Below are 16,943 nucleotides of genomic sequence, written 5' to 3' on the forward strand. Positions count from 1 at the left end.
TGGTACAAGTGGTAGAGTTTTGACGTTATGGCGGCCAGGTGCAAATTCCGTCCGTTGTGGCCATTCCCGTTGTCGGTAGTGTACGGAATCTGCACGGCTGTCCCACAAGCACAAAAAGCATGATGTTTTGTGTGGCCTCCCTGCATCCCTAACAAAATAGTCAGGACCTTTAGGTCACCACAGAGAAGCCAGTTGTGATCCTGATATTGTATGTTGTTAAGAAGAAGTGACATGGTAGCATAGGTTTCTTTTAAGGTAACAGAATGGGCAATGATGCTACTTCTTTACCATTAAAAAGTAGCACAGCTTTCAGACTCCTGGTGGAGGAGTCGATAAAGAGCCTCCATTCTTCAGGATGGTATTCTTTGCCCATGTGTTCTACAAGACCTGAAACATTGTGGCAATACACCATGTCATCTGACTTAGTAAATAACTGCACGAACTCCTGCTCTCGATGCCTAAACCATGCAAAGTGTGTATTACTTGCCAAAAGATTTTTCTCTGCTAACCTTGTACCTAACAATTGTGCAGATTCTTTTGACAGCCCAAGATCTCTCACAAGGTCATCTAGCTCACTCTGTTCGAACAGCTGAGAGCTTTTCCCAGAGGTCCCAGTCAACTTGATCTCTTGATACACTTTGGATTTTCACCGTCACTACATGAAGAGTCACTTGAACTAGCACGGTCTACATTCTCAGGAGGTATTGGCACAGGAACATCATCACTGTGTGGTACAGGTTGCATAGCTGATGGAATATTTGGGTATTTAATGTGTTTCGAACTTTTAGCATTTCTTCCCAGCAGTTTCACCATACAAAAATGGCAGTCTTCAAGGTGATGTGTAGGTTCCCGCCACACCATTGGTATACCAAATGGCATTGACTTACGGTTTCCTTTACTCCAATGGCATAAACCTGAAAAACAGTTCACACAGGCAATGTGAGGAGTCCATGGTTTATCCTGATCTCCAATGTTGATGCCAAAGTAGGCACGATAGAGATGTTTTACTGAAGAAGTGATGGTGCGCTTCTGTTTTGATGGTGTGCACTTGCCGCATATGTAGCAAAAGGAGTCGGGGCGGTTCTTGCAAGTCCGTGGCATCCTTCAATTAATGAATCTGTAGCAATCCGTCAATGAATCTGCAACAAAATAGGTATATAAACATACTACTATTAAACTAGTATTAAACATATATTATTAAACATATATATATAGTATTAAACATATACATCAATTAAATTAATACTCACAATAGATTAAACCTAACACCTACAACACTCGACTAATTAACGTAAGGCGCCACAAATCTGGCGTGGATTAACAAAACACTACACTAGAACATATGCTGTAACACATACACTAGAACTTTTGGAGCAAAATGACTACTACCACCGTGATCAGCACGAAAAATTGGACTAGAAGATGATACTGTCATTATGTTGCATTTTTGATGCAGCCCAGTGTACGAGTAATGGAAGAGAAGGAAGTGAGAGGAAGGTAGGCAGAGTATTATAGAGTGTTGCTAAATGTGAAGGAGGTAATCAAGCAGAGAAAAATAACGCAGATGGGTTAAAATATATCGGCATTAAGTACAAACTGAACTCCATCTTTTTTATGAAATTCTGCAATACCCGTCCGCCACACCCTCACATAGCACTAGAATCATTCTTAGGATTGTAACTTGCCAAGCTTGGCGTAAAATTTGTTAACACACACACATAAACACACACACACACACAAACAAACAGACAAATACAGAGCAAACATATAACACACTACACACAGTCAAACGGGCCCGTATACGTATATAGACATACAGGCACAGACACAACACCGGTCAGAGGCGGTTCGACCGGTGCTGTGTCTGCCTGTGCATGTATACGGATTCGATTCACTGTGTGTGTGTGTGTGTGTGTAATGTGTATGTATTCACTCTGTATTTGTGTGTTTGCGTGTAATGTGTATATATTCACACTATTTGTGTGTGTGTGCGTGTTCTGGTGTTTCTAGCGGTCTCACCTTCTAATCTTAAAGGAATTTCAACAATACTAAATACTATGAGGATTCATTCCAACTTTGAACTAAATACTATGAGGATTCATTCCAACTTTGAACACGCATCAACATGTTGAAAAATATATATTGTGACAAAATGTAAACACTAAACCCAGACCTGAGAGAATCTAACTCGGCATGCTGTCATCACCCAACTCCTCGCCCTTTCTCACTGGCCCACAAATATATACTTAGGACTTGTGCATAGAGAGAAAATTTGGACTCGGCACGCATCTGGAATCTTTCACCAGCGTCTATACATCTGACACATCGTGATAGAAACATAACCACAAAAGCATTACTCATATTGTATAATCTTAGTATAAATGTATTCCATTTACACAGAAATCACGACATAAACGGTGTCAGCTTGAGTGTCTTAGACCATTGAATAATTTTCCCCGGTGAGTTTTTTTTATTTATTTATTATTCTTTTTCTTTCTGTAAGCCTAACTGATCATGTATAGATGTAAGCCGTTACTTGCCAATTGTGAATTGCCTTATTAATTCCACTGAGGTAACAATTTCCGTAATCTTGACATCGCATACATCGCATTGCACAGATACGCACTATCGAACATTCGTTCATTACATCAAAGATACATGTTGCTCAAGACACACATCATCATGTATCAGTGGCATAAAGTGGAATCATCACCAGACTCCAGAGCATAGATAACAGCAGACCAAAGAGGGTCCTTATGCTGAGCTTTGGCTCCTTCAGAGAAAAGTTATCAATCACTGTAACTGCAGCTACAGGTATATTACGGGAAAGTGCATCAGCAATATTGTTTACACATACTGGAATATGTTTAAGGGTTAGGTTAAATTCCTCAATCGTGAGAAACCATCTGGCTAGGCGGCCTGATTTTTTTTTTTTTTTTTTTTTTTAAACCCTGAAAAGCTGTGACAGAAGTGTGGTCCATGTAGACTGTAACAGGATATCCAAAGATAATATCACGAAAATGCTTTAAAGCCCACACCACTGCCAGGGCCTCTAAATGTGTAACAGAGTAACGGGACTCAGGTTTGTTAAGAATGCGACTAGCATATGCAATAACATGGGGTCTACATCTATCTACTTGCTGCATAAGTACAGCTCCAATACCAGTACCAGAAGCATCTGTACAGATAGTAAAGGGAAGATCATAATCAGGGAATGCCAACACAGGCGCTTCAGTAAGTGCAAGCTATAGAGAATCAAAACTTTTCTGATGAACATCACGCCGCTGGAAGGAAGAGTCGTTCTTGAGGAGACGTGTTAGAGGAGAAGTAATTGAAGCAAAACTCTTCATAAATGCACAATAATATCCTGCCAGCCCGTGGAAGGAACGTACATGCTCAACTGACTTAGGTGTAGGGAAGTCCCTAACTGTCTTGACCTTATCATCTGTGGTGTGAATACCATGTTTGTCTACAACATGACTTAGGAATTGAATGCTAGACTCCAAAAAGAACACTTGGGCAAATTGAGTTTCAATCCAATTTCAGCAAAATATTGCAAAACCATGGACAACTTAGTGAAGTGACTCTACGTCCATGGAAACTAAGATTAAAATCATCCAGGTAAACAAAAAGTCCGTTGCCTATTAGGCCATGAAAAATGGAGTTAATCAAGCGCTGGCAAGTCAAGGGAGCATTCCGCAACCCCCATGGGGCAACGAAGCCATTCATAATGTCCACTGGGAGTCGAGAAAGCCTTGATCTTACGAGACTTCTCCAAGGGAATCTGCCAAAAGCTCGCTTTTAAGTCTAAGGCGATGAACATCGTATTACCAGTTCCAGTGGACTGGAGAAGGTTACTTAATATGGGCAAAGGGGAATAGTCTGGAATAGTGACCTCATTAACACGCCTATAATCAATAACAGGAAAAAAAAAAGTCTTCCTAAGGCACCAGGAGGAGCGGCGAGTTCCACTCTGAGACTCTTGTACAACGCCTTCACGTAACAAGTCGTCAATCAAGGACTGTGCTATAAGCCGACGAGAGTGAGGCAACCTGTAAGAGGGAACGTAAACAGGACGAACACCTGGCTGAAGATCAATTCTATGAACCACACGATCTGTAACACCTAATGGATCACCAGGTAAGGCCAAAGCCTGATGTAGGTCACTAACAGTTCAATGAGACAAGGCGTCTAATCAGGAAAATCATTCTCGCCAACATACGTTGCAAATTTGGAGGCCAAGTGAGCAATGTCACTTGCTTGTGGAGACTGAAGAATAGAAGCTGCAATGATAGGCGAATTCTGGAAAGCATCAACGTCAACTACTTCAAAGGAACTAAGTGACTACCAGTTGAGAGGGTGATAGGAGCATTAGTGACGATGGTTACTATAGCTGTGGTAACATGATCCTCATTGATAATGGAAAGAATTCCTTCCAAAGCAAGACGATGAACACGAACAGAGTCAGGCTGAGATAAAAGGTCAGACCCAATTGGAGCACCTGATATGTGCACCGGAACTCGAACAACTCGAAGTTCCAATATGATGCTCTCCTACAACAGCAGCAGCACATGAAAGAATAGGAGTGTCAAAACGATTAGAACCCGTAGCAGGCAACTGTGCGGTTTGGTAATGCCCAGAGGAAGAGCTATAGATGGAAACTGGCCCATCTGTTGCAGGAATAACAGAATTATATAAAGTCTTAACACGGCACCTAGGAGATACATCTATGCCATGAGCTGTAAGAGCAGCAATACCCAAGAGGCAATCACACATATGAGCAATTCTAGATACAACAACAAAAGGAACATAGAAAACTGTAGCATGTGAAAAAAATCGTAGGGTATTGTTAACAGACCCAAGAATAGGCAAGGGAGAGCCTTGGGCAGAATGCAAACTATTACAAAAATAAGATAAAGGAAGATTGTACAAATCCCGGAGAGCATAATAAGCCTTTCTACCTATGAGACTACATTCTGCACCAGTATCTACAGTGACTGAGATAGGTGTGTTCTCCGTAAGAAATTGGAAGGTGAATAATTGAGAAGAATCAGCAGCCACCAAATGGGTGAGCTGAGACCGAACATTACTGGTCAAACCTTTGGTTTGGGAAACGGGCGCTGATGGAAAAATAATGGAAATCTTCAATAACTCTTCATAATAGGTACTTAAAAATATATGAATTTTGCATATATATATATATATATATATATATATATATATTGGTGAAGCGTGGCAGGAGATTCTCTCTGAGGCATATTCTGTTAAAAACGACAGCAAAAGAATTATTGATTAGTTTTTTCCGTGAGCTCTCAAGCTTGCGAAAAGTAGATTTTTGGTAGGGGGAAAGGGAGTAAATCAGATTTCCAAAATTCATAGGAAACACAAAAGTTATAATAGACACAAAAGTATAGTACACAATAAACACAATACAAGAAATTAATACAAGAAATACAGCAAAAAACAAAATACAAGCAACTATTTTGTTGTGCTTGTATTTTGTTTTTTGCTGTATTTCTTGTATTAATTTCTTGTATTGTGTTTATTGTGTACTATACTTTTGTGTCTATTATAACTTTTGTGTTTCCTATGAATTTTGGAAATCTGATTTACTCCCTTTCCCCCTACCAAAAATCTACTTTTCGCAAGCTTGAGAGCTCACGGAAAAAACTAATCAATAATTCTTTTGCTGTCGTTTTTAACAGAATATATATATATATATACGTATATGTATATATGTACGTATATATATATGTATATAAATATGTGTGTATATATACATGTATATATATTATATATATATATATATATATATATATATATATATATATCTATATATATATATATATATATATATATTAGGCCAGACGACAGAGGTTCAAAAAAGGAAAAAGGAGGAAAAAATCATGGAAATCTTCAATAACTCTTCGTAATAAGAATATATGAATTTTGCATATATATATATATATATATATATATATATATATATATATATACATATGTATATATATTTGTATATATATATGTATATATATATATATGTATAATATTTATATATTATATACATAAATTTATATATATATATATATATGTATATATATATATATATATATATATATATATTTACATATATATATATATATATATCAAGGACTACTATTACACAGGACGTGCGCACCCAAATCCCTGGGGCCCTGGGACAATTATATAAAAACTAGAAACTTAACATTGTGTATATGACAAATATATCAACTATTGACTTATTCAATGCAGTATAAGTTAATATAAACTTTTATAGTGAAATAAGAAATTATTTTTAAGGCACTGTTATGCTTTCAAATGTCAATTTTAGCCGGGCTTAACAGGTATTATTGTATGATGTTAGTGGACACCAGGGTTGGAGATTTTTTTTTCTATCTTTTTTTTTTATTTTATTTAAATCAGATTTATTTGATTTAAATCGATTTTTTTTTATAGATTCTAGATATTGTGGGATTGCTATCTGATATGCGATCGATTGCTAAAGGACATTTTTAGCATATCAATATAAAGATCAATGTTATATAGACTTGCTACAAGTATACAAGGAACGGTATAAGCCGTGTGTGAGGACGGTATGCTCAGGTTCACTCGATTCCTCCAAGACTTTTCTCATCTTGGTGACATTTGCTGCATTGTCTGTCACAACACTTCCAATGTGACAACCAAAATCTTGTTCAGCCTTCTTGATCGAGTTTTGTACAAGTTGTAGAAGATATTCAGCAGTGTGAGGTTTCCCTGATGTGTCTATTGTGTCAAATAAATAAATCTGACCAGTGGGCTCATTATGGATGTTAGACCACCCATCAATTGAAAGACATGCAGTTTCATTTTTCAGGTCATCTGCACACTTTTTATATTCCTTTTCATACACAAGATCCAAGTACTTATCAGCAATATCTTTTCTGGATGGAAGAATATAACCTGGCCTCAGGTTCTGAACCATCTTGAGAAACTGAGGCTACTGAACTAGACGAAATAGTGAATTTGTAGCAAATATGATTCTTGCAACTTCTTTGTCGAGATTTTCCTTTTGAGAGGCTGAAGTTTTTATGATAAATCTGTCCAGAGATGTTGATGACTTCTTTTAGATGAAAATGATTTAGCAGAAGTGGCGCCTGTGGAGGAGTCTGATAGTGACCATTTTAATGGTGGAGTCAGGTTTGCAGATAATTCAAGTGGAGCCGATGATGAAGGGATTGAAGCTGTTGATACAGAAAATTTTAGCATATTGCATAATTTATTAATGAATAAATAAATGAATGAATAGAGTGTGATTTAGGCTACTTTTGAGTACAGTAGTTATTCTTTTATATAATGATCATATTCACACAAGCCACTAAATTATTTGGAAATAATCAACAGGGTATGAAATAGGTGGGCTTGGAATTCAGCCCACACAGGATTCAGTCCAGTTTTAAATTCACTAAAAATAATGGGATAGTTGGGTTAGGTTAGGCTAAATCCCTTTGGGCTGAATGCCATGTGTGCTGAATTCCAATGGAACCTATGAAATATATTACACAATGTTGAATGAAATTAATAACAATCATCTAGGCTCCAAAGTTGAGTGGATACAGTATATTATAGTGATACAGTCATTACCCAAATTTAGAAGTAATGAAGTTGAAGTATTATCTCTTTAGGCCTTCACATTTTTATTGTACATGCTCTCCATTGTTCAACAAATTTATATAGTTGCGTATGAAAAGGGAGAAATGCACACAATATTAGTAAAATTATTTAACTGGGTCATCGATTTCTTCTTCTGTATGCTGTGGCTGACCTTGGCATTTATCTCTGTGAGATTTTAATCTTGACACAATGCCCTGTAGTTCCTGGCTGTAGTCTTTGCATTTAGCCCGGTACCCTTTGCCAGAAGTTGTTGGTAGTTTTTCAAAATAATTCCAAACAGGATCATTTTTTTTTTGCCTGAAGGAACCACTCTACCAGGTCCAGAGGACATCCTTTCTGGTTGATTACAAAGCAGCAACTGACTCAAATAGAAGCTGCTTACCTAGAACAAGTTTCAACAAGAATCTTGTTGAAACTTGTTAAGGGCTGGACAGTGATATATACATGTAGGCTTATACCGTTCCTTGTATACTTGTGGCAAGTCTACATAACACTGCTCCTTATATTGCTATGCTAAAAATGTCCTTTAGCAATCAGACCGAATATCAGATAGCAATCCCACAATATCTAAAATCTATAAAAAAAAAAATATATATATATATATTAAATCAAATAAATCTGGTTTAAAAAAAAATCGATTTTCTTATGTTTTTTAAAAAGAAAAAGAAAAAAATCGCCAACCCTGGTGTCCACTAACCTCGTACAATAATACCTGTTAAGTCCGGCTGAAATTGGCATTTGAAAGCATAACAGTGCCTTAAGAATAGTTTCTTATTTCACTTTAAAAGTTTATATTAACTTATACTGCATTGAATAAGTCAATAGTTGATATATTTGTCCTATATACAATGTTAGGTTTCTAGTTTTGATATATTTGTCCAATATAAAATGTTAGGTTACAAAGAAAGCAATGGTCTTCACCAGCGGACCCAGGGATCTGGGTGCGCACGTCCTGTGTAATAGTAGTCCTCGATATATATAAATATATATATATATATATATATATATATATATATATATATATATATATGTGTGTGTGTGTGTGTGTGTGTGTGTGTGTGTGTGTGTGTGTGTGTGTGTGTGTGTTGAAAGAAAGTATATTACATGTCACAGTAAGTCACAAATACACATCACAGGACGTCACACTACGAAAAGATAGATGTCAAGCATTCGATGTCGTGTACGTCACAGCAGCAGCACCAAACTGCTCTTGAGCGTCAGGTCTAACCAGAACCAGACCGGATTAACTGTAATTAGGCTGACCTGACCTTGACTTCTTAGGAACACCAAGTCCGCCAACGATACGACCGTTGAGAAGCGTACGTCCACAGAAGGAATTATCCTTATATTTTATTTTACAAAGCATTACAGAGAAGGAACATGACGACAGGAGACGTTTTGGTACATAACTAGGTCGGATGCAAAAAAAATTATAATAATGATAAACAAATAAATAAACAAACAAATAAACAAATGAATAAAATTAGAATGATATAAATAAATAAATGGGTAAAGTTAAATAATAAACAAACAGGTAAATAGTAAATAATAATAAATGGACAGACAAATAATAATAGATTATAATAAAATAGATAATAATAAACATAAACTAGTAAATAAATAATATAGAATAAATGGGGGGCATTACAGTATCTTGCTTAGGTGTTTATTTAAACGAATCTCAAAGCTTCGAACTGAACTATATTGCACTGTCTATGCAGGAAGTTTATTCCATTCATAAACTACACGGTTGGCGAAGTTGCTTCTACCCATTTCCAAATTAAATCTTTCCTAGCAGTTTGAGACCAGTATTTCTTGTCTCATTCTCATTCTGTGTGAAATTGTTGTCACTTTTTAGGGAAAACATATTCATGTGTTTTAGTCGATTTTCGTATGATTGTCCTTTGGTATTTGGAATTAGTTTTGTGGCTCGCCGTTGCACCTTTTCCAACCTGTCAATGTCTTTAATGAGATTCGGTGACCATACGGAAACAGCATATTCCAAATGTGGACGAACTAACGATTCATATAGCTTGTTAATGAGAGATAGACTTTTGAAATCAAAAGATCGCGCAATCAGTCCTAGAATCTTATTTGCTTTCGCATTGGCTGAAATACACTGCTTAGATGATTTGAGATCGTTACTGATAATTACGCCGAGATCTTTTTCACTATCCACTTTTGTTAACGAATTTCCAAATGATTTGTAATCGTACTTACTGTTTTTTTTACCTATGTGCATAACCTTGCCTTTACTTGTGTTAAATTTCATTAGCCACTTTTCAGACCATTGCTGTAGTCTATCTAAATATTGAATATCTAGTTGGTTTAAGTGATCATTTACCATTTGCCATTCCGCACAGTTTTGTATCATCAGCAAATTTGGGGACAATAGATTTCAGTTCGTGGTCTATATCATTTATATATACTATGAATAGAAGTGGCCCAAGAACAGAACCCTTAGGAACTCCACTTGTAACATTTTTCCATCTAGAAGTTTTGCCATTTAGAACAACTCTCTGTTTTCGATCATTTAACCAATTACTAGTCCAGCTTATTAGGCTACCACTTACCCTTTTAAAGCTAATTTAGTAAGTAGTTTTTCGTGGGGGACGATATCAAAAGCTCTTGCAAAGTCTAGATATATTAAATCTATATTGTCTCTTTTGTCATAATTCCAGATGTAAGTTAGTCACGCAGGAACATTTCCGTCTAATTCCATGTTTGCGATCATTAATCAAACAGTTACTTTTCTAAAAGATGTTCAATAGCATCTCTGATAATAGTTTCCATCATTCTTCCTATGATTGAAGTCAAGCATATAGGCCTCTAGTTATTTGTTTTCTTTTTGTCACCTTTTTTGAATATGGGAGTAACGTTAGCTAGCTTCCATTCTCTTGGGACATCTCCGGATATGATGGATTTCTTGAAAATAATTTCTAATGGAATAACAATCTCATTTTTCATTTCCTTTAAGATTCTTGGATGCCAACCGTCAGTCCCTGATGTTTTATTAACTTTGAGTTTTTCTATACACCTTTCATTTTTTTTATTTTGTTATATTTACCCCCAGTAAGTTCATCCTAGACTTTTCACAGATTTCAGTTTGGAGTTCACTTTGAGGTGTTTCGTTTACGAATACTGAGCTAAAATAGTTGTTTGAAATATCACACACTCCTTCATTTGAATATTCAAGTATACCGTATGCAGATAATAGTGAGAAAATATGATTCCTAATAACCTTTTTATCTCTAATGGAACCAGTCTTCTTTGGGATTCTCTTTGGATTTATCAGCAATATTCATTTCGTGTTGTCAAACGACTACCTATATGGCCATGTTCAAGGTCAATCCAATCAATGTCTGTAAAATTGAAATGAACCATTATCAAGAAGTCCTGGTTGCATAAACTAAACAGTTCTTGAAACAACGGTTTGTTGTCTGCTAATGATATTGTTCTGGCCTATACATTACACCTACATTAATCTTTTGTCCATTTGTTTGTGTTAATTCAACCCACAAAACGTACAACAGAACACCACCACCTTTCTTATGGTTTCTATCCTGATGAAAGTGTTTAAATTTCGCAATATCAAATTTATCTTCAAACTCTCCACCATTTAACCATGTCTCGGTTATTCCTATCATATCGAGATTTTCGCTTTAGACATACACCTGGATTTCTTGGAATTTGTACCTAATACTACAAGCATTAAAGTACATGGTTTTAAGAAACGTGTGATTATTTCTTTTTGACTCGTTTTGATTTCCAACGTCATGTCATACATTATGATTTTATTCTTTATTGACACCTTGCTCTATATTGACATTTGACCCTTCACTGACATTCAGTGCCTCATGGACATTTGCCCCATCGTGGTCATCTGGTTCCACACGGTCATCCGTCACCATGTATTATTAAAATGTTACATTTTCTTTCTACCATAATTGTAAATATTTCTTATCTAATATTGAGTGTATCACTCAACCATGAAAACACCTATTTCTGTTACACTGTAATATTTCTGTATGACAAAAAATTGAAGTAGTGGCAACCGTCACAACCTTCATGGTCAGTTGCCTTGCTTCTTGACGCAGATCTCGACTGGCTCTGGACAAGACAACTGGCTACGATTTACTAGAGTAAATCCGTAGAACTAACCGGGTTTTCCTTGCTCATATACTCACATCGCATTCAAAGTGTGGAACAAACCTTTCCACAAACACACACACACACACACACACACACACACACACACACACACACACACACACACACACACACACACACACACACACACACACACACACACACACACACACACACACACACACACACACACACACACACACACACACACACACACACACACACACACACACACACACACACACACACATATATATATATATACATATATATGTAATATATATATTTATAATATATATATATATATATATATATATATATATTATATATATATATATATATATATATATATATATATATTTGTATACATATACATATATATATATTGTAAGAGGCCGGTAGATAGAGGTAGACATTTAGGTAGATCGAGGGGTAGGAGGAAAGGAAGGTAAAATTTATAGTCATTTCATTAGGTTGTTATGATACAATGTCCAACTGCGGGTTGCATAGTTGCAGAATTGCAGAATGGCAGAGTTGCTGTCTGGTGTTTGTACACTTGGATTGGGATATCGAGAGGTGCTGATGTGACTGATTTGTAAACAATCCTGATGTAGCAAAAATTGTAAGCGTATAAGCCATTTCCGTTGCGACATAATGCTTACGTATTAATGTCGTTTGAAACCATATAATAGCCTCTCTGATTAGAGAAAAAGGTGGAGGAGGAGAAAAACTATTGGCGCAGGGAGGTAAAGTCACGCCCTTAGGGAGTGGCACTTGTTTGAGAAGTAAAAGGATATTGGATGAATGAAATAGTGACGTCAGACCGAAGGTGGCTTGACGTATCGTAGAGGGATCTCGAACGGGACTCTCTGGGTGTAGCTCACAAAACCAAGTAGTAGAATGAAGATAAGAAAAAGCAATCTCATTTCATTCACCCCACAAGCTTTGAGTGAAGGACTAGGCATGGGGCCTAAAAAGAAGCGAACACTGGTGAATGAAGAATTTTACTATACAGAAGAATAAGAACTTATTTGGAGATTAATGCAACCGACGCTAACAGTGGTGGACAGCGAGGGACGAACCGAAGAGACTGGTGATAGAGCACACCATTCGTGACAGGTTACCATTACCAGAAATTGGTGACATTTTAAGAAGTTTGAGAACTGAGAATAGGTATTTTAGCACAATAGATATCAAATCTGCTTTTTGGCAAATAGAGTTACATGAAGACTCAAAAGAGTTCACAGCATTTTCTACTCCAAAGGGACATATTGAGTTCAAGCGAATGCCATTTGGGTTATGTAATAGTTCATTAATTTACATGAGATTAATTAATACAATTCTAGATGGATTGTTAGAAACACTACCTGTGTATTTCTAGATGACATTTTAATAGTTTCTCAGATAGCAGTTGAGCACTTTAAGAAATTAGATTTGATATTCTCAAGACTAGTTGAAGCAGGATTGAAAGTGAAACTGGAAAAATGTAAGTTCTTGCAAGACAGTGTTATTTGTTTGGGACATAAGATAGATAGACATGGACTTAGTACAGTGAATTCAAAAGTTGCAGCAGTGAAGAATTTTCCAGTTCCAACCAATGTAGACAATTTAGGAGCTTTTTGGGATTGACAGGATATTATAGAAAATCTATTCAACGATATGTTGACATTGCTAATCCATTAAGTTCTTTGTTGAGGAAGGACTTAAAGTTTATATGGGGACCTACATAACAACAAGCTTTTGGCAAGTTGAAAGATAAACTCACGAGTTCACCTATTTTGATAGTTCCTGACTATGAAAAAGTATTCATTCTTTGCAGTGATGCATCTGACATAGGATTAGGAGGCATACTGATGCAAGAGAAAAATGGAACTTTGAAACCAATAGCTTACACTTCAAAACTTTGTAATAATGCAGAGAGAAACTACTCTATAACAGAAAGAGAAACTTTAGCAGTAATATATTCTTTAAAAAGTTTTAGGGATATGATACTAGGATATCCAATCAGAGTTTGGACTGATCATACAGCTATTCAGAACTTATTTAAGCATAAGAATTTTAGGGGCAGACTTGCTAGATGGTTTGCGATACTTCAGTGCTATGAAGTTCAATTTGAATACATTCCGGGTAGAAAGAATGTTGTGGCAGATGCACTTTCTAGAAATATTAGCCAACCAATGACATGGTTGATTAATTTTGCTTGTAGTATAGAAGAGTTAGTAACTTTAGATGAGGAAATGCTAATAAGAGAACAAAGGGATGATAAGATATGTGATTCATTAGTCAAGTACTTGATGAACCCAAGAGGAGATCCTCCAAAACTACCAAAGGGGTATAAGATAGAGGAATTTCATTTGACTAATGGACTTTTGTATTGAAAAATAGTTGTAAGTGGAAAATATATTTCTAGAGGTCCAGTAAATCTGTTGGTAATACCACAAACTCTTGTAAAAAAGATATTGAAGCTACTTCATGATAGTGATAGTGGCTCACATCCAGGAAAGTATAAAACTTATAGACAAGCACAACTTAAATACTTTTGGCCAGGTATGAAGAAAGATATATATAATTATATTGAAAATTGTTTGAAATGTGTTAAGGTGAAAGGAAATACACCAAAACGCTCCTATACTTACCTATCCCATTCCACAGAAACCTTGGGAAAGAGTTCACATTGATACATTGGAGTTACCTATGTCTGAGAGTGGATATAGATATGTATTTGTTGCCATTGATTATTTTTCAAGCTTTTGTATTTTACAACCCATTCCAAATAAGAAAGCTGAAACTATTGCTTCAGTAATCTATGATCAGATAATCTGTAATTTCACTACACCTAAGATCTTAGTTTCGGATAATGGAACTGAATTTAATAACAAAATCTTGGAAAAATTATGTAGTTTATCTAAGATCAAGAAAGTCAATATCTTAGTCAATCATGCACAAAGTAATGGAGTTGTAGAAAGGTTAAATAAGAAAATTATTACATGTCATAGAAATATGATAAGTCCTCATAGTATAACCTGGGATACTTGAATTCCTTGTGTTAAGTGTACTCTAAACAACCAAATTAATATAGCAACGGGGGATACACCTCATTTTACAATTTTTGGGGAAAACAAAACTCTTCCATATGAAATTTTGACTGCAGATTAGAAACCTGTGGATGATATGAAGAAAGTTAGGTTGCAGATCTATGAAGATGATTGTTGTGATACCCTATGTATCAATTTTAATGAACCTGAAGAGTATAGGGAATATTTTGATAATATTCTTCATGAATTGAATATTAATCTTGATACATTTTACAGATAGTATTGTTTGACCATTTGTATGTACTTGGGATGGGAGACCTAAACAACTGGAACTTGGTGTCAGGCAGATACATGAAGACCTTGGATCTGCTGTGGTCAGACTTGGAACCTTAAGGACCTCTCACATAAGTATTGATATTTATGAAGCATTAAGACTGTCTTTGAAAAATGAATTAAGTGTGTTGAAAAAAAAAAGAATTATAATGCAAGAAGAGACACTTAACATTAACTCTAAAGTAGTGAGTGTTGCAAATATGTTTGCAAATTATTTCATATTGCTATAATCTCGAATTATGACAAAAGAAACAATATAGATTTAATATATCTAGACTTTGCAAAAGCTTTTGATACCGTCCCACACGAAAGACAACTTACTAAATTAGCTTTACACGGAATAAGTGGTAGCCTATTAAGTTGGACTAGTAATTGGTTGAATGGTCGAAAACAGAGAGTTGTTTTAAATGGAAAAACTTCTAGATGGAAAAATGTTACAAGTGGAGTTCCTCAGGGTTCCGTTTTTGGGCCACTTCTATTTATAGTATATATAAATGATATAGACCATGGACTAAAATCTACTGTTTCCAAATTTGCTGATGATACAAAACTGTGCGGAGTGGCAAATGATCACTCAAACCAATTAGATATTCAACAAGATTTAGATCAATTACAGCAATGGTCTGAAAAGTGGCTAATGAAATTTAACACAAGTAAATGCAAGGTAATGCACATAATAAAAATAATAGTAAGTACGATTACAAGTTATTTGGAAATTCGTTAACAAAAGTGGATAGTGAAAAAGATCTCGGCGTAATTATCAGTAACGACCTCAAATCATCCAAGCAGTGTATTTCAGCCTCTGAGAAAGCAAATAAGATTCTGGGACTGATTGCGCGATCTTTTGATTTCAAAAGTCCACCACTCATTAACAAGCTATATAAATCGTTAGTTCGTCCACATTTGGAATATGCTGTTTCCGTATGGTCACCGAATCTCATTAAAGACATTGACAGACTGGAAAAAGTACAACGGCGAGCCACAAAACTGAATCCAAATGTCAAAGATAAATCATACGAAAATCGACTAAAACACATGAATCTGTTTTCCCTAAAAAAGCGTAGACTCAGAGGTGACTTGATACAGGTCTTTAAGATTCTAAAGGGAATTGACAACATCAAAAGTGACCAAATTTTCACATTGAATGAGAATCAGACAAGAAACAATGGTCTCAAACTGTCCGGAAATAGATTCAGTTTGGAAGTAGGTAGAAACAACTTTGCCAACCGTGTACTTAATGAATGGAATAAACTTTCTGCATAGGTAGTGCAATATAGTTCAGTTCGAAGCTTTAAGAATAATCTAGATAAATACCTAAGTAAGATGCTGTAATAATTATAATTTATCTTATTTTATTTGTTTTTGTTTTGTTATCATTTGTCTGTCTGATTTTCATTTATTATTAGTTATATGTCAATTTATTATTATTTACTATTTACCTGTTTGTTTATTATTTAACCATACCTATACATCTATTTATGTATTATATTTGTTATTTACATTATTATATTTTTATTTATGGATCAAAAGGTCTCCTGTCGGCATGCTCCGCCTTCGTAAAGATGATGAAACCATTCCCCCATTGAAAAATAGTGTTCTTAGTGAATTTTGCAATTTTGTTATTTGTTTGTAAATTATTTTGTTTCCAATTTATTTTGATTTATGCCTTATAAATCTGACATGCATGTTATTTACATTTATTGCCTGAATTATTTTTGTGCATTTTGGAGGGCTGCTTATTTCTTTAATATA

This window comes from Oratosquilla oratoria, chromosome 4 (genome assembly GCF_046742065.1).
Source record: "Oratosquilla oratoria isolate Oo_2021 chromosome 4, ASM4674206v1, whole genome shotgun sequence".
Lineage (NCBI taxonomy): Eukaryota > Metazoa > Arthropoda > Malacostraca > Stomatopoda > Squillidae > Oratosquilla > Oratosquilla oratoria.